We start from the raw sequence: 27490 nt of genomic DNA, 5'->3' as shown, positions 1-27490 counted from the left end.
GCCTTTGAGGAATAGGCATTTAGGAAACACCAACAGAAAATGGGCTTTTTTTTTTTTTTTTCTTTTTTACGAATCCCAGTGTAGGTATCTGAGCAGGGAGCTAAATCATAGATTAAACAGAAGAATAAAAGGCACTGTTGTATGGAACAGAAACTTGCTCATAGGGGAGAACAAAATAAAAACCTCATTTTTGAAGCTAGGCTATGATATCACATGTAAAAAGCCTGACTTATTTCTCACCTAATCAGTTTTGTTAAATTACATATTATCAGAATACATATATTTCACCTATATTTTAAAATTACTTTTCATATAATTTTTCATAGTATTATCTATTTTGTTAGCTGGTAATAATTGTTCAAAATATTTGCTCCTATTTCCTACCAGTTTCCTCTTTATACAACCATTCCCTGGAGGAATGACATTCCACATATATTATAATGGATATAGAAATGCTAACTTACCTTACCTTCCATTATATTATATTAATTATATGATATGATATGATATGATATATATTTCCTGGCCTAGTTGACAACAGGGTTGGCCTTGTGATCTACTTTGGTCAGTTGAAGAAGAAAATATATAATGTGTGACAAACAATTTTAAGAGCTAGCAGGAGATCACAACACTTTTTAATTCCATAGCTATAAAACTAGCAAGTTCCGGAACAAAAGGGTTTAGAATGAATAAACATAGTTTACTATGAGGAATTTAACCAAAACAATAATGATTCTTTGCTGTAGCAAGCTAGTGAGATTTAATATTATTTGTTATTACAACATAACTCAATTTCAGTTGACTAATATCTGCTTTGTCTATAGTTAGGCTACTTTTTTTGTTTCTTCTAGCTTGCTCATATTTTATTAAACATCAGAAATTCAGCTGTTTAATTATTATCTTAGAAAACTGATTTGCTTTTTCAGACTTCTATTTTATCTTTGTTTATCACTGATAATAGAAAGTACCTTTACTTTATCATCACTTTCTTTGGGTTTATTCTAGCATTCTTTAAAACCACTTAAATAGATCATTAGCTTATTTAGCTTTAACATCTCTGTTCTCTAATATATAGTTTTTAAGCTATAAATTCCCCTTCTTACTACTATTTTACTTGATGTAAATGTATAGTTTCAATGTTTCAATGTATAGCTTTGTTTTGTTTTAATGTCTTTTTGAAACTAGAGGTAGTTACAAATATGTTTTTAAAATTCAAAGTGGAAAGTTGTTTTCTTTGCTTATATTGTCATTATTGACTTCTAATCTAATTGTATTGCAAGTAGAGTAAGTGTTCTGTGTGATAATGATTTTTGAACATTTATAGACTGGTTTTAGTGCCAAGTATGGAGTGAGTTTTTATAGATGGCCCATGTGTGCTACAACGTTGTTTTTTTCTCATTGTTAGGTGCAAGGTTCTTTAGGTCCAACAAATCATAATTACTCATTTCCTTACCAGGTGTTTCTTTCCTAATTTTTTTTATCTTCATTTTTCATTAATTGAAAAGATCCTGTTAAAATTTTCTATTAAATGGTGAATTTGTCCATTTCTCCCTGTTCTGCATATTATTATGTACATCATAAGACTATTTTACTAAGAAATACAAGTTTAAATAGTTCTATTTTCTTGATGAGGTGAATCTTTAATCATTATGTGCTTAAAGCTACTTTTTCTTGATGTTATGTTATATAACATTAGCAGTGTTAATATCAACTTTACTGTTGTTAGTATTTTCCTATATGTGTTCTTTCATTTTTTTTCTTCCAGTGTTTTCTTTTCCTTATTTTAGGAACATCCCATAAACATGAAACCCCTAATTTTAAAATTCCAATTTGAAAACCTTTTTCTTTTTTATGAAAATTTATCTAAGATTATTTGTCCTTTTGAAATCCACTTTGGCATTTTGCCACTGTTCAGTTTCACTATGTTTCCATTGACTTTCTAGCCTTGACAAAAAAATTTATGTTTGTTTTTTACATTTATACCTTTCATTCTATTCTTTGTATTCTATGTCTTTCTATTTCTTTGGAAACAGAACTTAATATGTCTTTCTTTATGTAGGTTATTATTTGGAAGTTACGTTTACTAAAGTGGAGAATATATATTTTAATACCTTTCTGAAAAATAATAAGGACCTTGGAGCCCTCTACCTTATTTTCATTCCTTATGAAATTTTATGCCCTTTTGGTTTTAAGATTTTTTATCTTTAACTCCCCCAAAATAATTATTATTATTTTTATACAGAGAATGTTTAGTTAGATTTACTTCTGTTTATTAACTTTTTCTCCCTACTGGCATCATTTCCTTCTTCCTGAAGTATATATTTTTAGTACTCCCTTTAATTTAGGTCTATTTTTGGTATACTATAACTTTTCTTTTCTTTTCTTTTCTTTTCTTTTCTTTTCTTCCTTTTCTATCCATTTCTTTTCTTTTTTAAATGTTATTTATTTTGAGAGATAGCACACATGCAAGTAGGGGAGGAGCAGAGAGAGGAAAGAGAGAATCCCAAGCAGGCTCTGCACTCTCAGTATGAAGCCCCACTGGAGTTCAGTTTCAGAAACCATGAGGTAATGGCCTCAGTTGACATCAAAATTAGACACTTAACTGACTAAGCCACCCAGGTGCCCCTACTATCATTTTTCTTTATTTCAAAGTATTTTATTTCATTCACATTCTTGGTAGGTGTGGGGATTCAGAATTCTAAATTTTTAATACTTTAACCTGTCAGCATTTTAAATATTCTATTTCAATGCCTTTTAACCTTCTTATTTAAAATTAATGAGTCTGCCTAATGATTAATTACTGTTCTTTTAAAGAAATTATCTTTTTCTGGCTTTAAGATACCCTTTCAGATGTTATATTAAAATTTTTTTGATTCATCTTCTTTGAATTCATGATTTGTGTATATTTCTTTTAATCATTTGATATGTATTATGTTTCTTGTACCTATGCATTTAGGTCTTTCATCGGTTCTGAATAATTTTATTCTTTATCTCTCAAATACTTTCTTTCAATCAAGTCTCAAGTCTCTACCTAGATATATGTTAGAACTTATTGTCTGTACTTTAAACCTCTTCTTTTTTTTTTTAATATCTTTGTCTAGTTCCACTTTGAGTAAATTCATCAATTTTCTTTCAATTGAATTGTCCTCTTTCAGCTATATCTACTTTGCTCTTTAATCCATATTTTGAGTGTTTTTTCAATAGTTACATATATTTACTTAAAAACCTTCTATTTGTCTCTTTTTCAAATAGGCCTATTGATTACTCATTTTTGTAATCTGATTTTTTGTACTTTAAGCATCTACTTATAGGAATATATATACATACACATTTAGAAAACTTTAATATCCAAAGTATTGAGTAGTCTAAATATGTTTTTTGTTGGCCTAATTCTCATGATGACATTTTGCTTGATTGTATGTGAGCTGATTCTTGATATTGAGCCCAACAAATCTCAAACTCTGGGAAATCTGGAGGCCTAAGTGGATGAGACTCTCTCTTCCTCAGGAGATTTGCTCTTGCTTCTTTGTGAGGTCCTATGTGATGTTTGATATATAGCTCCTCTACTTGCTGCCAGCAGCATCTTTAGAGCAGCCCTCCCTCTTATATGTACTTATTGCTCAATATTCTCCGACCACTTCTTATTGGACCCATGGAGATTTCTCTTCTTTCCTGTGAGCCTAAATATACAAGGACCATTTTGTGCATAATTTGTAGCACAAGGATCGCTTTGAGTATCTAACCCCAAATGTTGTATTTTCTACCTTCAAAATTCCCTTTTAGTCAAGGAGTTGATACATTGAAGTTTTGCAAACTGCTTAAATTCACCTGTATACTGTTAAAGTTAATTGATATTTTAGTTAGTGGATACTTATGTATATATTTTCATCAATAAAGTTATATGGCCAGTTTAGTAATTGAGCTATCATGTTAGTATGGGTAGGGGTAAAAACTTAAGAATTCCAGTTCTTTTTTCACAGCTATATTATATTATACAATTGAAATTCTGAGCCCATGAAATTAAGAACTTTCTTTTCTTTTACTTAGTAAATAAAGCTGATTTGAATTGAATATATTTGTTTTAATGAAATAAACTACTGAATTAATAGCTAATGCCTTGGAGAATATTTATACAATAGAGAAATCTGCCATCATAAATCACTTTGGTTAAATAGTGTGTAGATAAAGTTTATGGTTTCATTTCTATTTATATTTTTTATCAAAATTCATGTCTTATGGAATATAAGTATGATTTCAGTGATACCTTAAGATGTAATATTGTATACATTAACTTCTACATCCAAAAGATTAAAACTAATTTGATATTTTACAGTGTTTTACAGTCTATTTAAAATCAGATACAAAATGTACACTTGATCCCATAGAATTGAGAGCTGCCCCTGCCATTCAAGACCAAACAAAAGCTACATTTATTAATACATTAATAGTCAATTAGTTTTGACTATTAATGAGAACACTCTGCATTCTACAACTGTATATTTCAGTGAATCCTGATCCTACAATGATATCATAAAAATGACAATTATTTATTACTTTCTGTAGCTCTTAGCTCTTGTCAAAGTATTGGATTAGGACTCATAATATTTCATTCTTAATCTCTGTAATAAGATGAGAATTTCTACCAAAGGGTTCCCAGAGTAAAGCTATATAGATAAATGATGTTTCTATCCAAGAAATTAAGCCTACAATGAATCTACTTGATTTTTAAAAGTATAATCTTTATCTTAGGCTTTAATATATCTTTATAGTTTTAAGAATAAAACTATTTTTTGTCTTTGAAAATTATGTGCAACCCAAGCAGGAATAAGAAACATACCATCTCTTGAATTTAAAAGGAAAAGACTCCCCCTGCCCCCGCATCAACAACAATGTGCTGGGCAATGTACCATGTATGTTACCTACATTAGGGTATTTAATGTCATTAAACAACTGTAGGAGGTAATTAGTAGTTATTATGGCCAGTTTACAGAGGAAAGAGATATGGCAAATTGACTCTCTTAATACCTCTTTATCACTTTATTTTAGCTTGAATTACTATAAATGAAAGGCTGAAAATGTGAAGTATAAATTATAAAGATTTCCTTGCAGTTAGACTTTGTATGTAACACAGCTTATACCAAATACACATAACCATGTGAAACCTGGAAGTTAAAAGTGACCACTTAAAAGTGGCAGCTGCATGGCTCTCTTGAAACTGTTAAGCAAGATATTTAAATTTTCTTCTTTGAAAGCTCTGTTACAATGGCTCTAGTGTCTACATAGTCCCTAGATTGAATGTTGCCAAGCTAGCCACAATGGCTAGCTCCCTTACCAAGCCAGCTTCACAGTGTGTCTTCAAGGGCTTTCCTGATAGGCCAAACTAAGCTCTCCAGTTCCTGAACACTTCTTTATGTCACTTAAAACCCTATCATAAGTTGCTTTCTTCTTAAGTCTTTTTTCTTTTTCTTAAATCTTGAATGGATTATGTTTTCTGCAACTATACTCTGGTCTGTAAATCTGAGAAGGAAACCGAGACCAAAAAACGTGATGAAGTAACAACATACAATAAAGCTAGTTAATTATAGAGCCAGAATTTGAATCCAGTTGGTGTGGAGCCAGTGCCCAAAATGTTCACTTATACAGCTTTTGCCAAAAAATCAAGTATTTGACTGGCAGACACGTGACATGATATTAGAAAGGGGAAACTTAATGGGAATTTGAATTAAATTTATACTACAATGAAATGCAAAAATCGTATCAATTATTCCCAGGAATATGAAAACATATGAAATGCTTTCCAAAAGAATGAATGAGTAAACTTAATCCTATTTGAAATTAGTGGTGCCTGATATATAGTTGTTTGACTTACTCTAGTTTATCATGAATTAGCATATTGATTAAAACAATGATAAACTATTCAAATAATTGCTTAAAAATAATCCAAAAAAAAAAAAAAAAACCAAAAAACAAAAAACAGGAAAGCAAGAGTAAAGGAACAAAATGCAAAGTGGGTAATATGAAAATAAATTTTCTTAAGTAGTAAACATGAATCTAAACATATCAATAAATGTATTGTGTTAATGGAGTAAACATTCTAATGAAAAGTCAGATATTGTTGGCATATAAAAAAGTAAGACTCAGTTATAAGCTCAGCTCTGTACAAAATATGCACTTTAAGTGGAAACCTTCAGATAGTTTGAATGTACATAGATGGGAACATAATTTGCCATAAACATGGAAAGCATGAAAAGGCAGGCATGGCTCTATTAATATGATATAGATGTCAAGAGAAAAGTTATTACCAGATTAAGAGGAACACTTCATTATAATGAGAGAGTTAATTCTTTAGGGAGACAAACAATTATAACATAAGTTTTCCTACTAATAGACCTTAAAATTACAAGAAACAAAAATTAGCATAATTAAAGGGAACAATAGCCATTCAAAAATCATGTTAAAAAAATTAACATCTCAACAATTGAGAGAAAAATTAGACAATAGGATATAAATAAATATATTTTTCCATAAATTATAAATTTATTTATAAATTATAAATATAAATAAAGCAATAATAAATACATAGATAACCTGGACAACATTATCAACTACCTTGACCTAATTGATAATTATAGAACCATACAAATACAAAATGGACATTCTCTACAAATGCTTGGCCATAAAATAAATCTCAATAAATTTAAAATGATTGGAGTACCATCTGGTGTCAAAATAAATTTAAAAAGAAAACAGTAACTGTTTTCTCACCCTAGGTGCCTTCTTTTGTGAAATTTGTATTTAAGGCACGAATCCCTAAAGTCTTTACCAGTGTGTAAGGTTGACTAAGAAAAATAATGTCAGTGTTTCCTTCTTAATTCAAAGCAAATACAGAACCTTGGTTCTTAACTCACAGTTTTAAATTCTGATTGGAGAGTAGTAAGTCATATTACGTTATAGAATAGAAAAATGTTTGTGTTGGTATTTAGCCTTCAGTGAAGAAAATGTATTTCTCTTAGAAAAATTCAGAAATTTCAAAACTTTTACTTAAATAATTGAAAAAAGCTCAGTAGTTTGTGAGGGGAAAATTTCCTAGTTTTTATTTTGAAAAAGTTATAGATACCAGGAAATTGCAACAATAGTACAAAGAGATCTTATGTACATGTACCCTCACAATTTCCCTCACTGGTTACATCTGACATAACCATAGTACGTCAAAACCAGGAAATTGTCATTGGTACATATGTGTGTATAGTTCTGTGCAATTTTATCACATGTCTATATAAATATTCAGAAGAGTTATATATTAGCAGACACAGAACTATTCCATTACCACAAAGATCTTTTGTGCTAATCCTTTATAGTCACACTCATCATACCTAGCCCTTCACAATTATGAATGTGGTTTCCATCCCTAGACAGTATGTGAACTTTGCAGATTGGTCTTAAGTGAACAAACTGAGAATTGTAACTTTGAGTTCTATATAAACTGTATGTTTTAATAGTTTGATCCTTTTTATTGCTAAGTAGTATTCCAAGGTCAGAGTTCTCTCTAGTCTCTTTTATTAATTTCATGCATCAATCCTTTTGATAATACCATAGTCTTGCTTACTGTAGCTATGTAATAAGTCTTGAAATTAGATTTAATGATTACTTCTGCTTTTTTCTTTTAAAAAATTGTTTAGCTATTTTAGTTCCTTTGTGTTTCATATAAATTTAGAGTAAACTTGCTAGTATATGCAAATACGCTGAAATTTTTATTGAAATTGTGTTAAAATATGTCATTTAGGGGAGAAGTGTCTACTATATTAAGTCTTCCGTTTCATTTAAGTTGTCAAATTTATGTATATAGAATTATTTTATAGTATTACCTTATGTTTCTTTTGACATTTTCAGGATATGTATAGACTTCCTTATTTCATTATTGTATCTTAGCATGAATTTCTTTTTTTTATCTTGCTTTGGATTCCTTCAGCTTCTTTAACCTGTAGGTTTATGTCTTTTGCCAAATTTGGTAAATAGTCATTTTTACTTCAAATCCTTTCTGAGCCTCATACTCTTAATCTTTTTCCTTCTGGGGCTTTGTTGTTACAAATGTTAGAGCTTTTGTTATATATAGTCTCACAGGTCCTGAAGCCCTACTCATTTATTCTCAGATTTCTGTCTTTGTGTTGTTAATATTGTATAATTGCTACTGTTCTGCTTTCAAGTTTAATGATTCTTTCCTCTGTAATCTTCATCCTACTGTTGAGCCTATCCTGTGAATTTTTTTTTTGGGGGGGGTGGAGGCATTGTATTTTTTACTTCTAGATTTCTACTTGGCTCTTTTTTAGATCTTTTTCCTTTTGCTGAAATATTCTATTTAATTGTGGGGACTTTATTTTTTTAATATAAGTGTATTCAAAATGGCCTGGTGGATTATTTTTAAGATGACCAGTTTAATGTCCAACATTTCTGTCACCTCATTGTTATTTATTATCTTTAATCATTCAAGACAAGGTTTCCTGATTATTGTTAAGATGAGTGCTTTTCATTGTGCATGGGTGGCTTAGTTGGTTGAGCATCTTATTCTTGGTTTTGGCTCAGGTCATGATCCCAGGACCCTAGGATCTAGCTCCTGTGTTGAGCGTAGTGCTAAGTGTGGAGCCTCCTTGGGATTCCCTCTCTCTCTTCCTCTGCCCCTCTCCCTAACTGGCATGCCCTCTCTCTCAAAAACAAACAAACAAGCAAAAAAACAAAAAACAAAACAAAAACAAAAAACAAAAACAACCCAAGTGCTTTTCAATCATACACTGAATATTTGAGGTACTTTGTTGTGAGGCTCTGGATCTTATTTAAATTTTCTGTTTCAGTAAGTCTTTACTGGCACTACTCTGATAGGGTAAAGAAGATGGTGCTTCATCACTATTTTGCGGGAATAAAAGTCAAAGTTTCCCACTCAGCCTCTGTTGGCATTTCAGGAGGAAATTGGTAGGAAGTCTCAATACTGATGGGTGGGATTGAACTTCAAACTCTCCGCTATTCTCCATTCATACCATCCTGGCTTGGAGAAGAGGGACACCTTGTTCCTGCTTCCATATGGCTGCCATCAGCACTGTGTGGGATAGCCTCTTTCCTGTCTGATGGAATGAAGTCTCAGGTATCCAGCTGGGTTTTTCTGACTTTTATCATCACCTCAGTAAGGACCTTTGCTGAAAGGCTTCAGCTGACTTCATTGAAGGTGAGTGAGGTCACTCTTTTCTCTAAGATATGTGGTTGAAGTAGGATGATAATTTAAAAGATTTTTGTCTTGCTAATTTACCTTTTCCTGGTCCTTTTCTATAGAGAGAAGAATTTTCTTTAGCTCTTTAAATTTTATACTTAATTAAAAAATTTGTTGTGGCAAGACCACTTAACATGAAATCTGCCCTCTTTTTTTTTTTTTTTTTTTTTTGAGAGAAGAAGGGAGGGAGGTTGGGAGGAGGGAAGGCAGAGAGGGAGGAGAGAGAGAATCAAAGAATCGTAAGCAGGCTCCATTCTCAGTGTGGATCCCAATGTGGGGCCCAGTCTCATGACTCTGAAATTATAACCTGAGCTGAAATCTAGAGTTGGACATGTTAACTGATTGAGCTACCCAGGTGCCCCTCTTTTTTTTTTTTTTTTTAATCTGTCCTCTTAACAAAATTTTAAGTGTGCAATATAGTTACAATGCCAGTGTAGATCTCCAGAACTTACTCATCTTGTTTAACTCAAAGTTTATGCCCATTACCAATTCCCCATCCCCGCCTCTCCTGCCCCACTCCTGGCAACCACTATACCGCTGTCTGTTTTATGTGTTTGACTATTTTAGACAACTCATATAAGTGAAATGATGAAATGTTTGCCTTTCTGTGACAAGTTTATTTCACTTGGAATAGTGTATTCCAGATACATGCATGTTGTTGCATATTGCAAAATTTGTCTCTTTTGAAGGCAGAATGATATTTATATAAATATAAATATCATTTTATTTATCCATTCATCTGTCAGTGGACATTTAGGTTATTTACACATCTTGGCTCTTGTGAATAGTGCTGCAGTGGACTTGGGAATGTAAATCTCTCTTCAAAATCCTGATTTCAGTTTTTTTGGATAAATACCCAGAAGTAGGATTACTAGATAAGCTGCAATGGAAACAATATGGAGGTTCCTTTAAAAAATAAATAGAGAGCCTTTTCTTGAATTATTATTTTTTTTTTCTGGGATTTTTCAGGATATTGGCTTCTCTAGCATCAAGTCTGGGCTTATCAGGTAAAAAGAAAACTGAGAAGACTTACAACCATGTTGCTCCTCAATGCTGAGTTCCCTAGCTAGTCTTCTTTCTTCTTGCCACCTTTTAAAGCCTTCTTATGTTTGCTTTATATATAACACTTAGGGTTAGTATCTGTAGGATACTGGAGGAATAGAGAGAAATGCATCTAGTTCATCTTGTCCCAGAATCAAAATCCTTGTAGTACCCTCTAAACTGGTATCTGTGTTTTCTTTTCTTGCTTTTCCTAAGAGAAAGAAACTTAAATTCATTAAGGAATGAGAACAAGCTACAGGGAAATCAATAAAGGAAGTAGGATAGAACAATATAATTAATTGTTCTAACAAAAATATATTTATACTTTTATTTTATAAACATATCTATATTTTATACTCTCCCTTTGAAGGTTTGTTTGATCTACCTTTGCCTCTTTAGGCTTTATAGCAGTGTCTAATCATTACCTTCTTTTATTTAATTGTCTTTGTTTCTAGAGTATATTTGTAAAGATTTTTATTTATTTATTTATTTATTATTTATTTTTTGTTTTTGTTTTTCTAATCTTCAAATTGTCTCTTCTGCAGTACAGGGAACAGTTTTCTTCAGCCTTTGATTGATTTACGTAGAATTGATTTGGGGCTATTTTAGAATTTTATTTTTTTTTCTTCCCTTTCAGACCCTCACCTAAAATGTTTATTATTATATATTTCCAAATCAATGGCACATTCCTATCTTCATTGAATGCTTTTCTAGTGAGATGAACAAGTAGTATTTCTTCTTACCCATTTAACTTGAGATCTGGGAATAATTTTGGCAGAAGAAAACAAAACTCTCATATCAAATCTCTGTTTCTTAGTTTCCTAATCAGCAGTATAGAAAATTCTGGATGCATACTAAATCACTGGATTATGTAAATAATAATGAAACATTTATAAAGTTATTGTATCTAATGGAGGGAAGAAGTTATGAAAACAAACTCTCATTTTCAGTAACAAAAATAACTGTAATGGTACACTATTTTGGTAATCAATCTTTTAGGGAAGCATGGAAATTCAATAAGAAACCATTTTGTTTGTTTAGAAAGACGTTAAAACTATGATCAATACTTGTGATTGTAGAATTCTAGATTATAGCTACAGTTCATTGGCCACCTACAATATAATTTTCATTTGCTATACAATTTAATTCTTACAGAAAACTTTGCAAGTATATATAAACTGTTTTAGTTATGAGACAAATGAAGTTCAGGGAGTTTAAGTAACTTTCCTACTATTGTAGTTAGTAAACACAAGATCCAACTCTGTGTACAATGTAAATCTACATTTTGGTATTTTTATTTGCCACCTTAAAAAGAATACATTATCTATTTTAAGATTATATAATTTAGTGAATAATATTTAACTAAATAGGCAAATGCTATTTCTTCAGTTTTGCCAAATCTTTCTCCTTCCTTCCTCTTTGTCTCTTTTTTGTGATAGTGATATTTACAATTTATTTTTTAAATGTAGGATGAAGGATAAGTCATATCCTCATTAACGATGATGTTTCAGGATAGAAGAGTGGATAAGCAAATTTTTCTGAAGTCCTGCTGCTTTCTTTTTTTTTTTTTTTCCAAGTTTATTTATTTTGAGAGAGAGCGAGCGAGAGCTAGCGAGAACTCACAGTGGGGGAGGGGCAGAGAGAAAGAGAGAGAGAGAGGGAGAGAGAGAATCTGAAGCAGGCTCCAAGCTGTCAGCACAGAGCCTGAGGCAAGGCAGGGCTTGAACTCATGAACTGTGAGATCACTACCTGAGCCGAAATCAAGAGTTGGCCACTTAACCGATTGAGCCTACTAGGAACCCTCCTGCTGCTTTTTTACAGGCAGATTTATGATGATGTGCTGATAGGATTTATTAATGCCTCAATGGAAATTTATATGAAAGATAGCTGAGTCCTTTTTGGAATGGAGAATGGCAGAACCTGAAATACAGGAGTTTGTGAGCAACATACTCTGCTATTATTGTATTAGCTAAGTATATCATAACTTTAAAAAATATCAGATGTTTATTTCAGATATTTTCAAAGGATATGAGACATGATTCTGTCCTTTGAACAAAATAGAAATTTCACATACTTTTCCCCTAAGGCTCAGACATATGAAAAACTACCTTCTTGTCTACTGCTCATGCTTTTCTGTCTTCTTTCCTTTACTAACCTCTATGGTGAATGGTTTTCCTTCTGTCTAGGTCCTAGGTCTTATTATTGTGGCTTATTTTTAATCATATTGAGAATTTATGGTACACACTTCCAAATTCCAGAGAAAGAAAAAATGTTCAATTTAAATTACATATTTTAAAATTTTGATTTAATGGAAAAATAATTTATTTTTCGCTACAAACACATAATCTTTGAAAGAACTTGAAATGTTTCTTAACTGAAGAGTAGGGTCCAATGATTGAGAAATGTATCAGAGGGGAAAAGAAAGCTGTTTGGTATATAGATCATAATTTTACAACTGAAAATTCCTGTCAAGCCCTAAATGAATTTCAATATTATAAATTGGAGTTTTGTTATGATTCTGTTATTATTAATAGTGATAATAATAGCTAACATTTACCATTTTCTAACTATGTGAATTGAACTAAATGTTTTGCACTAATTCCATTTATTTCTTATATGGTATTAATTGAAAATATTTTCATTATATAGATGACAAAATTGAGGTTTAGCAAACCAAATCTCTCATCAGTTGGAGAGAGACTCAAACTTTGATCTCAGCTGCATTATCTCCAAAACTTACATTTTAGGCCACTGTAGGATACTTCCTCTAAATGATGTTGAGGCCAATAGAGACATACACACATTATAAAGACAAATATTCCTTTTTACACATTTTTCTTAACTCCATTTTTACTGATTTGCAATTTTCAGATATTATTCATGAACCTTGACTGACCTAAGAATAAAGAAATGCCACTGCTTTCAATTGACAACTGATTTAGCCTCTTGGCATTTTCTTTTTTTTTTTTTTTTTAATTTTTTTTTTTCCAACGTTTATTTATTTTTGGGACAGAGAGAGACAGAGCATGAACAGGGGAGGGGCAGAGAGAGAGGGAGACACAGAATTGGAAACAGGCTCCAGGCTCTGAGCCATCAGCCCAGAGCCTGACGCGGGGCTCGAACTCACGGACCGCGAGATCGTGACCTGGCTGAAGTCGGACGCTTAACCGACTGCGCCACCCAGGCGCCCCAGCCTCTTGGCATTTTCAATCTGAATTGGAGGAAAGTGTAATTTCTCAAGTTGCTGGTGGAAGTTTCAACATGTAGTCTTGGGAGGAAAAGAGCAAGTACTTCCATTGGTTATATAAAATTTCAAACAGTGGTATTTATTAAGATATTTTCAGAGCCCTTCTGGGTATCACTACGGTATAGCAACAACAAAGAAATGCAAGGACCTATGTTCAAATATATGGGATAAACTAATTCCTTGTTTAGAAAATATTTTAAGAGTACTTTACCTTCTGCCTCTAACTGCAGCATGGCCCTATACAATTTTAACTACAACATTTATGGCTCTATTCTGCAAAATACTTTCCCCTGGCGATTCAAATCAACAAATTCTCATAAATATTAAAGCCAATTATTATTTTTTGACAAGTTAATTGACAGAAGAAAATTCATAATTGTTGAAGTATCCTGTTTTTGGTTGTCTTCATGTGTTTTTATGGGAAGATAAAAAATATTGTATCAGGTGCCATTAACTGTATATTTTTTCAAATTGGAATACATTTTGGCATCTGTTAACTAAAACAATAGTGACTTGACCTAAGAAAATATACTAGCATGTAACATTGCACCACTAGATATTTCCTTATTTAGAGGTTTAGATTCCAGTTGCATGTTGTTTCAAAAATATTATGGGAAAATCAAAGGAACTTAGAAAAATTTCTATTCATTTTATATATTCAAAGAAATGTTCAGCCATGGGGGATTGTATTAATATTTCACTTGCAGATTTAAGGATTCAGAAAACAGATTCTGCAAGATAAAGTTCTCAAGAACATGTTCAGGGGCACCTGGGTGGCTCAGTTGGTTAGGCATCCAACTTTGTCTCAGTTCACGATCTAATGGTTTGTGAGTTTGAGCCCTGCATCAGGCGCTGTGCTAATAGCTCAGAGCCTGGAGCCTCCTTAGGATGTTGTGTCTCCCTATCTCTCTCTGCCCCTCCCCGACTCGTGCTGTCTCTATCTCTCATAAATAAATAAACTCAAAAACTAAAAAAATATATATATTTTTTAAGAACAGGTTATTCAAAAGCTATTACCATGAAGCTCACATTCTTTCCAGTGCAGATGAAAACATCTGGCAGCTGGTGGTCATGATATCCTGGTATCCATGATTTTGGTAAGGTCAAATACCTGAACTGTACATTGAATGATAAGAGAATGATTTTTCAGGGTGCTGTGGCATTTTTCACTGTTACTCATAAATTGGCTTAGCAGTTTTAGCAAATTTTCCAATGCAAATAACTAATGTGGTTTTAACACCATTTTCTCAAAGGGTTTTGCGAACATATTTTTATTTTTTATTTATTTGAAGTTTATTTATTTAATTTGAGAGGGAGGAAGGCAGGAGAAAGAGAGGGAGAGGGAGGGAGGAGGGACAGAGAGAGACAGAAAGAGAATCCAAAGCCTACTCCATAGTATCAGGGCAGAGCCCTACTCAGGGCTCCATCTCATGAACCATGAGGTCATAACCTGAGCTGAAATTGAGAGTCGGGTGCTTAACCAACTGAACCACCCAGGCACCCCTGAGGCTAATTTATTTTTAAAGGTAAAAAATTATGGCTCCTGCTCCTGGAAATGCAACTATTCATGCCTTTAGAACAATCAGACTTTAGGAGATACCAATTGATTTCCTTCTATGTTTTCTAAGTACAATGAATATCTGAGGTGTATTCAATGTGTTGTAATTTGTGTCTGTGTCTTTAAACTATAAAACTAGAATTGCTGTTTCTTTTCTTTTTTTTTTTTTTTTTTTTCTTAGAGAGAGAGAGAGGGACAGGGAGCACTTGTGTGCATGAGTGGGGTAGGGGCAGAGAGAGAATCCCAGGAAGGCTCTGCACTGTCAGCACAGACCAGATACAGGGTTGAATCTCATGAACCATGAGATCATAACTGAAACAGGGTGATATTGAAAAAAACCCACCAGACGCCGAATAGAAGCAAGGCAAGATTTTATTCACGGCCAGGCCAAACCTGATCTCCTTATCTTAAGGAGAAAAGTGCAGAGAATGGCCCTGAACAAAGGCAGCAGTGGGCTTATATGGATTTTAGCAAGTCAGAATACATCATTATTTGGTTAACCAGTTACAATCGACAGCATTTCATGGTAGCCAATTATATTGTGATATAAAGACGTTAGTTTTGGTGGGAACCTATAAATTGTGAATGTCTTTGTCCTAAGAGGGTTTAAAATGACCAATCATAGTTAGACACCTGAGATGCTGTAGGGCAGTGAGTACGTGACTTTTTACATGTTGGTCTTGTCTAGGCCAGATCTTGGTGGAGGGGGTGTGGGAGCGTTTTGCATCCTAAGTTATCTGTTTAGTAAGCAGGTGAGGTCACAGAAGTGAGATAGGGCGGTTAGTAATTACTGATAACCCTAATAGGGAACTACATAAGCCTTTTATCTCAACTATTCATGAAAGGTGAGTTTAAGGCGAACTTATATACAATAAGCTTTCTGATATCTTATAAATTGACCTATTACAATGACCTGAGCTGAAATCAAGAGTCAGATGCTTAAACCAACTGAACCACCCAGGTGCCCTTGCTTCTTTTGTTTTAAAAGGGAGAAATTAATATATTGACTTCCATTTACTTTCATTTTTTTAACACTTCTCTCTCTGTCTCTCTCTGTCTCTCTCTTGATTAATGGATAGATATAGATGTAGATAATCATATTTTTATGTATACATATATGCAAAAGAAATAAAACTAATGAGTAGAATTGCTTAAAAAAATAAACTCATGAGTGGCATTGCACCTTTCAATGGGCTCAATAAAAATGTTAGGTAAGACTATAAATGCTCTGAAAATTAAAGTTAATCAGCACTAATGGTTACTGTTTGGAGTCCTTGATACTCTTCTTATATAGTGGGTCTTTGTACATTTCAGCCCTTTCTAAATGTATCAGTCATTAAATATAATCTTTGCCCCAGGGCTTAACTTTATGGCCTAGAGATGTTGTAGAGAGAAAATAGGTAATATTCATGATTCTTATTAAACTATGGCACAAGATAACAATAGTTAGGATTTTTAAATATATTATTCCATAATAGCATTCAAATGAATATGTTACTAAAGGGACAATCTCAAAATTTCTTTAGATATTTTTCTGATGAAGTATACATTGTAAAATTCTATTATTTTGTATCTTTTGTCATCATGTTTTAAAAAATTACAGAGGCCAAGTGAACAATAATTTTTCTTTAACCATAAAAGTTGGATTAATTTGATTTTTTTTTTTTTTTTGAGAGAGAGAGAGAGAGAGAGCATGTGGGTGGTGGGGAAGGGTGGAGAGGCAGAGAGAAAGAGAGAGAGAGAGAGAGAGAGAGAGAGAGAGAGAGAATCTTAAGCGGGCTCCATGGAGCCCAATGAGGGGCTCAATCCCGTGACTATGAGATTATCACCTGAGCAAAAACCAAGAGTTGTTGCTCCTCAGTCGTGCCTGACTGAGCCACCCAGGCACCCCTAATTAATTTGTATTTTTAAACCTATTTGTGTAACACATAAGTCTTTGTGAAAAGACATCTCTTTACAAGTTAAAATTATAACAAAATTATGCTAAATAAGGAAAGGTGTTACATACTTAAGGTGTACTTTTTTTTTTAAAAGTGAATTTAAAGTTGAAAAAATAAAGTATACACATCATCAGAGTTCATTTCAACAGATTTTCTCAAAATAAACCTCATGTAACCAGCACAGAGACCAAGAAACAAAACAGTATTAACAATATAGAAGTTGTCTCTTGCACAGTTTAGGGCTTCCCCCACAAAGGTGACTACTATCCTAATTTCTATCATGTTAGAATAATTCTGCCCTTGTTGAATCGTGCAGTATATACTCTTTTCTCTCTGGCTTTTCCCACTTCATATTATGTATCTGAATATAAATATATTCCCTTTATTGTGTAGTATTTCATTGCACGTATATAGCACAATTTGTTTATCCATTTTAATGTGGCTGGACATTTGGTTGATTACAGATTTTGATTCTTATAAATTGTGCTGCTGTGAACATTCTTGTACATATTTTTGCTGAAAATATGGCTGCACATCTGTTTAGAACAAATGTACTCTTGAGTTTGTTTTGTCTCAGCATTATGCTTATGAGATCCATCTACATCAGTTTATAGTAGTAGTTCATTCATTCTACTTACCCAGTAATGTCAGAGCACTGTGTTTTGATATGTGTGTTTTCTTGCTGGTTTTCCTGTGGTTGCAAATTTTTCTGATTTAGGTTGAATTTGCCTAGAATGATGTTTGCCTCAGAGAATGTCTGTTAATAGCCTACTTATTCTTTACCTCTTTATGCCTTCCTGAAACAGGTCCCTTTGTCTGTCAAACACTTGGCAATCAATGCTTAGTGGCCGAGAACAAGGAACTATTCCTGCTTTTATCATGAGAAAACCTGAGAAAATACTATATGCAAAAAATTAAAAAAAAAATTCTCCTAGCATTTTTTTAATTAAGTAGCTATTGACTTTATGGTTATTTTATTTCCTTTTCTTTTTGGAATCCTTTATAATTAAACAAAGTCAATGCCTAATTTACTAAAACCTTTACTTTTTATTACTCTTTTATCTCATAGTGTTTCTAGAAACTTAGAAAGTTATGGGAAAAAACTTGCTTAGACTTGTTCAAAATAAAAGTTTATGTAAAAGTAGGGAAAGGATTACTCAGTTACATCTGTCCTATCTGGTGGCTCTGGGTTCCTTGCATGCTGGATGGTTCTTCAGACATTGTTAGCTTTATCTCTATTTTAGTAATTTGCTGTCATTTATATCTTTTCTTATCTTGATGTGTAGTTACTGATACTATGTAAAACTGTATCTTTTCTTCTTCACTTAAATACAATTCTATTAAGTAAAATTCTATTTCTCAAGTACTATATATATTTGGAATTTTAGTTTTTTTATTATTAATATTATAATTTCAGCATTCTCTAGAGATTTTTGCCAATAGGGATATTAAAAGTAGGTTTTAATGTACAGTATTTGCAGTATGGGATTCTTAAAAACACATAACAAGGCAAGCTATCTAAAGTTATCCTCGGGGCGCCTGGGTGGCTTGGTCGGTTAAACGTCGGACTTCGGCTCAGGTCATGATCTCACGGTCGGTGAGTTCAAGCCCCGCGTCGGGCTCTGTGCTGACAGCTCAGAGCCTGGAGCCTGTTTCAGATTCTGTGTCTCCCTCTCTCTCTGCCCCTCCCCTGTTCATGCTCTGTCTCTCTCTGTCTCAAAAATAAATAAACGTTAAAAAAAATTTTTTTTTTAAAGTTATCCTCAATAATTTTTCAGAATAGTTTGAAAACGCAAACTATAGCAGTTGCCATATGTTATCTATTTTATCATTTTCCCCCAAATTTTAGAGAGCAATTATTGGTGTGGTATATTGATATATTTTAATTTTGGGAGGGAAAGCCTCAGAAAGGGCACCTGGGAATAATGCATTAATACTGAACCGTTTTTGAGGATGTTATATGAACTGTCAAAAAAATTGCATCAGAGTTAAACAAGAGAGACTTTATATAGGGAAGAGAGAGTGAACTCAACTCCACTGAAATCAAAGGCGAAAGGATTTTTAAAGGATGGGGTGAGCTAATGCAAATGTACTGGAGTACAATAGGATGGAAGTTGGTTCATGTGATTAAGCCATCTGTGTTTGCTAATTGGCTCATCAAAGTTAGGGTCCATGGACCCTGTGTTTTTTATCATTACATTTCAAAAAGATGATTTCCAGGTTCTTGAGAAAGACATCTTTAGGTTGTAGAAGATTTACATCTCGTAAGGCACAGGAATAATTTTCAGTGACAAGTTTTCTAAAGTAAATGCTGTAAGAAGAGGGAAATCAGGGACTGTAGTCAGGAGGAAACCTATCTAAAGTTTATTCAAGTTGAGGAGGGTGTTAGTACTTCTTGGTTAATACAAAATATTTGTTTTCATACAGAGTCATATACAGAAATACTTTTGTATTTTTAATCTAGTAATTTATTTCCCCAAAACAAACTAACTGACCTTGTACTTAGTTTTGGCTTGAAAATGAGCATCGACCTTTATTCTGATTCCTTAGGTAGAGTTATTAAAACAATTAAAGAAATATTTATGATAATTGGGGATAGTTAATATCCAAAGACATTCCCATAATTTTAATACATATATATGCATTCATAGGCATAACTTTTTTTAAGAATTCAAAATTTAGTCTTAATACTAACTGCTTTCAATAGCTTATTCTTGAAATGAGTCCAATTATCTGTTAGTTTTTATAAGCTAGACCTGGTAGGTTTAATTTCTTTTGACTATAAATGAAACCCAAAAGCAATGACTCCCTCTGGACCATAGACAATTTCCAAGTTGCTATAATTTAGTATTACCATCAAATAAAAATAATAAAGTATTTCAGCTTCCTTGTTGTTATGTGCAATGAATATATTTACTCACTATTAAAACAATCAAGTTTTATCATCAGAGAAGAAAACATGGAAAAGATCTTAAAATTACCTTGCACATGTCAATTGCTCACTGTTCAGAGGTCTGTTGACACTTAGTGGTTTGTACAGGGTTATATAAATTACCACTTCCTGGTTTGCTCTTAGTCATGAGTTTCCTGCCTCCTACATATGCTGTCCTACATAAACACTTTCTCCATCTGCCTGTCAAACTGCTACTTCTAAATTTCACATTGCTATGTGCAATACATGAATGATGTAAAATACAAATTCTATTAAAATTTATTTTGCATAAAGTGGTTTTATACTTTGCATCATAAATACAGAAACATTTGTAAACGATTTCTCCAGAGCTATTCTACTTCTAATAAAATAATTTGTTTTCCTCATTGATAAAATAAGACCACAGACTACCGATTTTTTAAATCAGTTTCTGTATGTGAGAATTGCTGCAGTACCTCTCATTCTGAAAGGATTGAAACATTTGCTTTCAAAAATTTGATTAAATACGAGTATTTTGAAAAAAGATAAATACAGATGAAACTCTGACTCTCACAAGGCTTTAAGAGCTAGTCATCATTCTTAAAAACAAAACAAAAGAATAAACCTCCTTTGTGGAATTATTTTAAGAATTTTGTTTTTGGAACTATACATTACTTTCTGGTTTCAATATGTCTTTTATAAACATTATTTTATAGACACAGTGAGTCACAGAATTTTAAAAAAGGTTATCTGCCCTTTTCCTTTCATTTTTTTGTTCTTAGATTCTGATCCACTTACTAATCTAAAGCAACCATATGAGCCAGAGTTGGCATCACAATGAGAAAACCTTGAGTTGCTTTAAAAAAAATTTTTTTTAATGTTTATTTATTTTTGAGAGAGAGAGAGCAAGAGGGAGCGCACACAAGCAGAGGAAGGACAGACAGGGAGACAGAGACTCTGAAGCAGGCTTCCCACTGACAGCAGAGAACCCTATACAAGGCTCCATCTCTTGAATCATGAGATCATGACCTGAGCCAAAGTCGGTTGCTTAACTGACTGTGCCACCCAGGCGCCCCTTTGAGTTGTTTTTTAAGTGTATGGGCTCTATGACACATGAGCAATTTCAGTTTTAAGAGTCTTTCTGTATGTTCTGTGGAAGCTATGAAAGAAAGAAAGGGAAAACAAGTTGGGACATTGGAATGTTATCAAAGGGGAAATGACTTAAAACACTTTGATGCAAAAAATGTGAGGGTGAATGGCAGTAGAGAGAACGAGACTAAAATTTTTTTTTTCATGTTTATTACCATAGCTCTTTGTACTTTTCTGTTTCTGCCTTCTAGGATTCTGCTGAGATGTCTACTCAGTTGTTGGATAACAGCTGCATTCTCTTCCTCCTTGCACTGTGCTAGACATCTTTTCTCAGTTCTTCCGCTGTTACTTGGAGACATGTGTGACAGAGTTGTGGCCAATGCACTGTTGGAAGTGGTGGATAGCAGTTCCAGGGCTGACTCTTTTTTTTTGCAGGGGCTAGGTTGGGGCAGGCACTAAAATGAAGATTTATTTAGAATGAGACAAGAAATCACAACTAATTACAAGTTTCAGTACTACCACAACATTGCCAAATCCAGAAAAAGAAACCTCTATGATATTTTTTTTTTTCCCCTGCATTTTGGGAAAGAATCAGAATCAGCATTCAGAGCTGATTCTTAGACATGTAAAATTTCTCACATACTTTCCCAAATTCTCTTACCTTCCTCATTTGTTGGCAAAATACAGATATCTAGTGGATTTTTCCAAGGTTTTTGGAAGCCACATAAGGGAGGAGACTGCTTTTTTAAATAAATTCTTGTGAAGTAGAGTCCCCCAAAGTCCAACTGCCATTGAACTTCATGGTGAGTGAGAAATAATCTCTGACTGTGTGAAGTTACTGAGATGTTGGAACTGTTTTTTTTTTTCTTTTTTTAATAGTAATTAATAATGCTTACCATGACTAACACAGACATATTTTGTTTATCAGTTGTCATTTCATACCACTGAGATATGGTAGACATCACTGTAGGACATTTTCCCATTCAAAAAAAAAAAAGTGTTTTGCCTATTCTGTGTAACAGAATCTTGACTGTAATGTTCACTTGAAGTTCGCATGATTCACAGATCTCTGTTTAAGCATACTGCAAAAAAATCTTTATCTTAGGACTTAAAAATAGTAACAGGTATAACAGAAATACCTTTTTGAAATCCAGAATTCATATTATCACATGAAGTTACATACATGTGCACATATGCACATATATACTTATATAATTTAGTATATAAGTATACATATTTTATTTAATATATATTTAAGTTTGTTATATAATTATATTTAGGTATAGAGATATATGTTATATACTTATTCAGTTAACTGTAGAATAAAAATATCACAGTTAAAGATTTGATACAAATTTTAAACATTTTATTTGGGAGAGATTTGGAGATGTTCCTTTGCTAGTTTTGCAAAAGAATGATCTCTATTCAGTTCTTAAGAGAATTTTACTTGTTACATTGTTCAGTTCTGAGGAAATTCTTTTTTGTTGTTATTTATATGCTGGGATGTTGTCTTCCTACAAAAGATCTTCGTAATCTTTGGAAAATTATTGAGTCTTTGTTAAATTACACAATTTATTTTAAGCACATGTCTGGAGTCTTAAGTTTTTCAATATTAAAACAAAAAAAGTGTATATACTTCCTCTCTGACAATAACTGTGAAAGGTCTAAGAATTTACTCTGTAAACTGACAACTTAATCTGCAAAACAATAATAGTTTCTGGGGAAAAGAAAAAAAAAACAGATTACTGGGTCAGAAGCAAAGGAGTTTATTACAGCAGTGTCATCAGCCAATGTATCAGCTTTTCCTTGTATGATGCACCAAGTGCTAATTCTCACAAGGTAACACTAAGAGGACCAAATGGTACCTGTACCTGTGAGAGAGTAACCACAATCTTAGGGAACTTGAATATAATAAGCAGTGGAGATGCCTGCTCTTCACTCTAGAGGGAAACATTTAGTCTTTTCTAAACTGTTCACTATAAAAACAGTCTTCAAAGAGTTCAAAACAATGGTAGTTAGTGTGTTTGCTTATAAGATAATGCAGAAACATGAGAGACCAATGAGGAAATAAATGCCTTCTAACACTACCAAGTAGCCTCTGTTGAGGCTTATATGTTTCTATTCAACATCTTAGGTTATAGTAACCTCTTTTTGTTTTCTGTCCTTGCTACCATAATAGGAGAGAAATTTCATTCTATTCTGTTTAACTAAAACTTTAAATTACAATCTGAGCTGAAATTTGTTTCTCTTTCTGCGTTGAGTCAAATTATTTAGTGTCATCATTAACCAGCTTCTCTGCATTTTGTTTACAGCAGCTCACGGTGTTAATATTTAATTATCCATAGCCTGTGGCCTTTTATATGAGTAATGTGAGCCACAAACAAATGATTGTTGGACCTTTCCCTTGAGGGGTGTAAATTGCAGTGGCTACAATAGGACATAATACATGCATGTAAAAATAACAAAATGTAAGGGACTGAATGTGAACATAGTTAAATACCAATGTAAAAATTAGTGCTATGTAATAAGTCATTTATTTCAGATAAAAGCTATTTATGAAAATGGATGCTAGTGGACCCTCCTGCCTAAGAGTTATTTCAAGTAGAAGTTTTAATTAGTTGAACATACAGGTATATAGTCTTCAGAAGTCAACAAAATTAAATTCATCAGTTTGGTCTCACACTTACTTTAGAACAACATTGCCCAACAGATAAGTGATATGGGCCTCATAATGCAATTTTGAAAGTTCTAGTAGGAAAATTAGAAATAGAAAAAGATGAAGTTAATTTTAACATTGTATTTAAGCCCATATATCCAAAATATTTCTTTGTATAATCAATATAGAATTGATAATGAGTTTGTTTATATTATTTTCATTACCTTAAGCCTTCAAATTCCAGTTTGTGTTTTACACTTTATGGTATATCTCTGCTTAGGCAAGACACATTTTAAGTGCTCGATAGCTACAAGTGCCTAGTACCTATAATACTGGACATGTGGAAAAGAAAGTCAACTTTCATTTAATTGCTTCATCAAAATTAAAGTCAACTTTCATTTAACTGCTTTATCAAACTCATCAAATGGCTATTAAATAAAAATTACATGATGCCAAGATACCCTCTATAAATTTACCTGAACAAAAGTTTTGAAATTAATCTTTCCATTATAGCAGAGTGATATGGTAGTAAGAATATTGGATTAAGAGCCTGGAGTCACAGGCTGAAATTCCTACATACTAGCTGTAGGACTTTGAGTGAATCATGTAAACCCTTCTGTCTTATTCCTCATATGTAAATGAAAGGCTTTGGGTTTCATGATTTATAAAGTAGTTTCAGTTCTAAAATTCTGTCAATCTATGCAGACTAAATAAATGGCTTGGGGGAAGGTATAAAACATCATTAACTTGAGAAATAAGGTAATCATGACTTTGGAAAATCGATGGCTATGCTTTACTAAACGTAGCTACTAAATCTACTTTGTATAGGGTCATATAAAAATCACATAAACATATGTAGTTAATTTGGCATAAAGCTTCTGGATTGCCTAAGAATAAGCATTTAACAGATATTATGGTGGTTATCTCATATTTGGATTCAAGGCTTATAAGGTATATATAAGTAATATATTATCAAAAATAATATTGAGCCATTGCATCTAATTCAAAATGTATTTTTTTCTTTCAAAAAGAAGTAAGGTACAATAAAACAAGCAAAATGTGGTAGGGAAAAACAAAACAAAACACACACAAAAAAAACGGCACAGAAAAACAATGTATTAAACATGCTGCAGTCTTCCTAGACACATACATTAACCTGTCTGGCTGAAGGTATTTGCTAATTCATTTAGCCCAAAACATTGTCTTGAAAACTCACAGCTGGTTACAAATCCAATCTTTTACAATGCTATATACCTGCAGGCAGTTCAAAGAAATATTCAAGTTCAACTGCAGCTACAATGGGAAGTTAATCATTAAGTTAACTTCCTGGTTTTCTTGTACAATTGAGTCAATCACACTGAATTTGCCCTTTAACATTTTGGCTTTTCTTCTGCCAAAAAATTATTTGGCCCTAGAAGGAGAGTGAAAAAAGAAACAGTATTGATGCAACAATTAGAAAGTATAGGAGTATTTGCTTTGCCACCAGTGAGCCTATATCATTCCTTTGCTGATGACCCACTGTCATATTTCAGAAACAGATATTTTACGATTTTGTTAATTTTTATGGCAATATAGTTGCCTGCATACAGTCAATAAGAATCTGTCTTTGCCTGTTATTTGACCAGTATCACTTATACTACCAAGACATACTCTGTGTCATGTTTCAGAATAAATCTAACTGAATCAGAACTGAATATCCTTCTATTAAATAACAAGAGTTGTATTTTATTTGCAAAGTTAATGTGATAAAAAAAAAATCCAGGAAAACTGGCTTGCTACCTGTTTTATACCTAAAGGTACTTGGCCTCATTTCCTGGCAAGCCAAAAACCTCAGTATATTTTTAGTCCCTTGAATATACAGAAATTCTTCAAAATCAACATGTACTGCAGGTGAAACAATAGAGGTTTTCTTTGAAAAAGTCAAATACTGTATTTCTTTTTTTTTTTTTTTTTTTTTTTTTTTTTTTTAAAATTTTTTTTTTTTTTTTTTTTTTTTTTTTTTTTTCAACGTTTATTTTTGGGACAGAGAGAGACAGAGCATGAACGGGGGAGGGGCAGAGAGAGAGGGAGACACAGAATCGGAAACAGGCTCCAGGCTCTGAGCCATCAGCCCAGAGCCCGACGCGGGGCTCGAACTCACGGACCGCGAGATCGTGACCTGGCTGAAGTCGGACGCTTAACCGACTGCGCCACCCAGGCGCCCCTCAAATACTGTATTTCTTAATAGAAATTCAGGATAGAAATTAATTCTAAGGTCTTGGCAGTTGCTTAACAATTTGTGTTCAAGGAGGTTTACATAGTTAATACCTTTAGTTGTAGACATTCAGAACAAAACAAAATGTGACCAGCCTTCTTCTTGAGTACCACTTAAGATTATTTCTGATCAAAATGGAGAAACTGTGAGAAAAAAACAAAAATTATTAATGCCTATGAAAATTAAAAAAAAAATATTATGGCAGTTTTAACAACACCTAAAATGTATTCATTTCTTTAGGATAATCTACCCATTATTTGGGTATATCTTTTTGTAGAAAAGATAACTTCAAGGGCTGTAAATATTAACTAGGTTTATATTTAGCCTAGCAGCCTTTTTATAATAGTCTTTTTTTAAAAATGCCTTTAACAATGGACTGTATATTTTGGTTCTTTAAATGCTTGTGGAATCACCATCTTATCAGTTCATTAATGAGTTAAATAAAATAAATACATTCTATTCATGAGAGTCATGTTTTTAACATGTGAAAATGATACTTTAACACTTAAAACTGTTTTTGAAGACTAAATTATTCATGTAATTCAGTTATCTTAGTGCTATTGTAAGAGTCAAACCATACTTCCATTTACTCATCTGGGGAATATCTCCTTCATTAGGACAGTGGATTACTCATCTACATTGACAACTGCTTATATCTTAGTAATTCTCACTTTACCATACCTACCAATTCTAAATTATTATGTAATAATTACATCCAGATAGTTCTCTTGAGCCCTGATTGCAAAATCATGAAAACATATTCTCTCAGTCTTCCCTCTCTGATACTATTAAACCACCTGAGAGCAGTGGGCCTTGCCTTTCACTTCCTGTCATATATCCTCCTAGAGCAGCTTCACCTGGAGCAGGGCACCAGACTGGCAGAAATGGCTGAGTCAGTGTGGGGAAATAAAACTTCCCCACACTCAGTGCTTCTCAGTGCTTCTATAAAAAGTCCTGGCATTTCTGAGCCATGGCAATGTATACAATAACAGATAAAGAATATTTTCTTTTACTTCCCCAAGAACATCTTACTCTTTAAATACCATGAGAAACACATGTAGCCATTTGCCTAGTTAATTGCTCTGACTGAAGGAAGCCAAATGGTTAAGCTTGGACTAGGTTAAGACCAAGGTGTTGGAAAGATAAAAGACATCTCTTGGTTGTAAAATCCACAGATATCAGGAATTTATTTGGGCTTTGGAAAGATGTATTTATATTTCAAACTATTAGGCTAAGAACCCAAGATCCTTTCCATCCCCTCACAAAGACGCATTCCCCTCCTCCTATTCTTTTGGACTATGAGGGGACAGTTCTTTCTCCTTTAGGTAAATAGAGAACATCCGTTGTTCTCCATCTGTTATGTTTGACTATAGAGTTACTCCTGTGGGACATCTGAGTTGGTTTCCATTATGTTGGGGCAGGATAAAGCCTGGGCCAAAGGTAGCCAATTTGTTAGGTAAATAATAAGAAATCTCTGATCCAGAACACCTTGTATACAACATTCAAGATAGAACTAATAAAGATATATTCTAAAAACT

At 32.9% G+C, this 27490-nt stretch overlaps 1 protein-coding gene across 1 annotated transcript in view; it reads right to left on the bottom strand.

Moving 5' to 3' along the window:
* The window catches only part of LOC123593421 (bifunctional heparan sulfate N-deacetylase/N-sulfotransferase 4), a 424939-nt gene extending 404880 nt beyond the window's left edge, over positions 1-20059 (bottom strand). Inside the window, exon 1 of the mRNA XM_045469197.1 lies at positions 20024-20059. The gene's annotated coding sequence lies outside the window, so the exon portion shown is untranslated. The remainder of the gene's footprint in view (positions 1-20023) is intronic.
* Between the last annotated feature and the right edge of the window lie 7431 nt (positions 20060-27490).

The sequence above is a fragment of the Leopardus geoffroyi genome, chromosome B1, assembly GCF_018350155.1.
Source record: "Leopardus geoffroyi isolate Oge1 chromosome B1, O.geoffroyi_Oge1_pat1.0, whole genome shotgun sequence".
Lineage (NCBI taxonomy): Eukaryota > Metazoa > Chordata > Mammalia > Carnivora > Felidae > Leopardus > Leopardus geoffroyi.
This window is presented reverse-complemented; position numbering and strand designations above follow the sequence as displayed.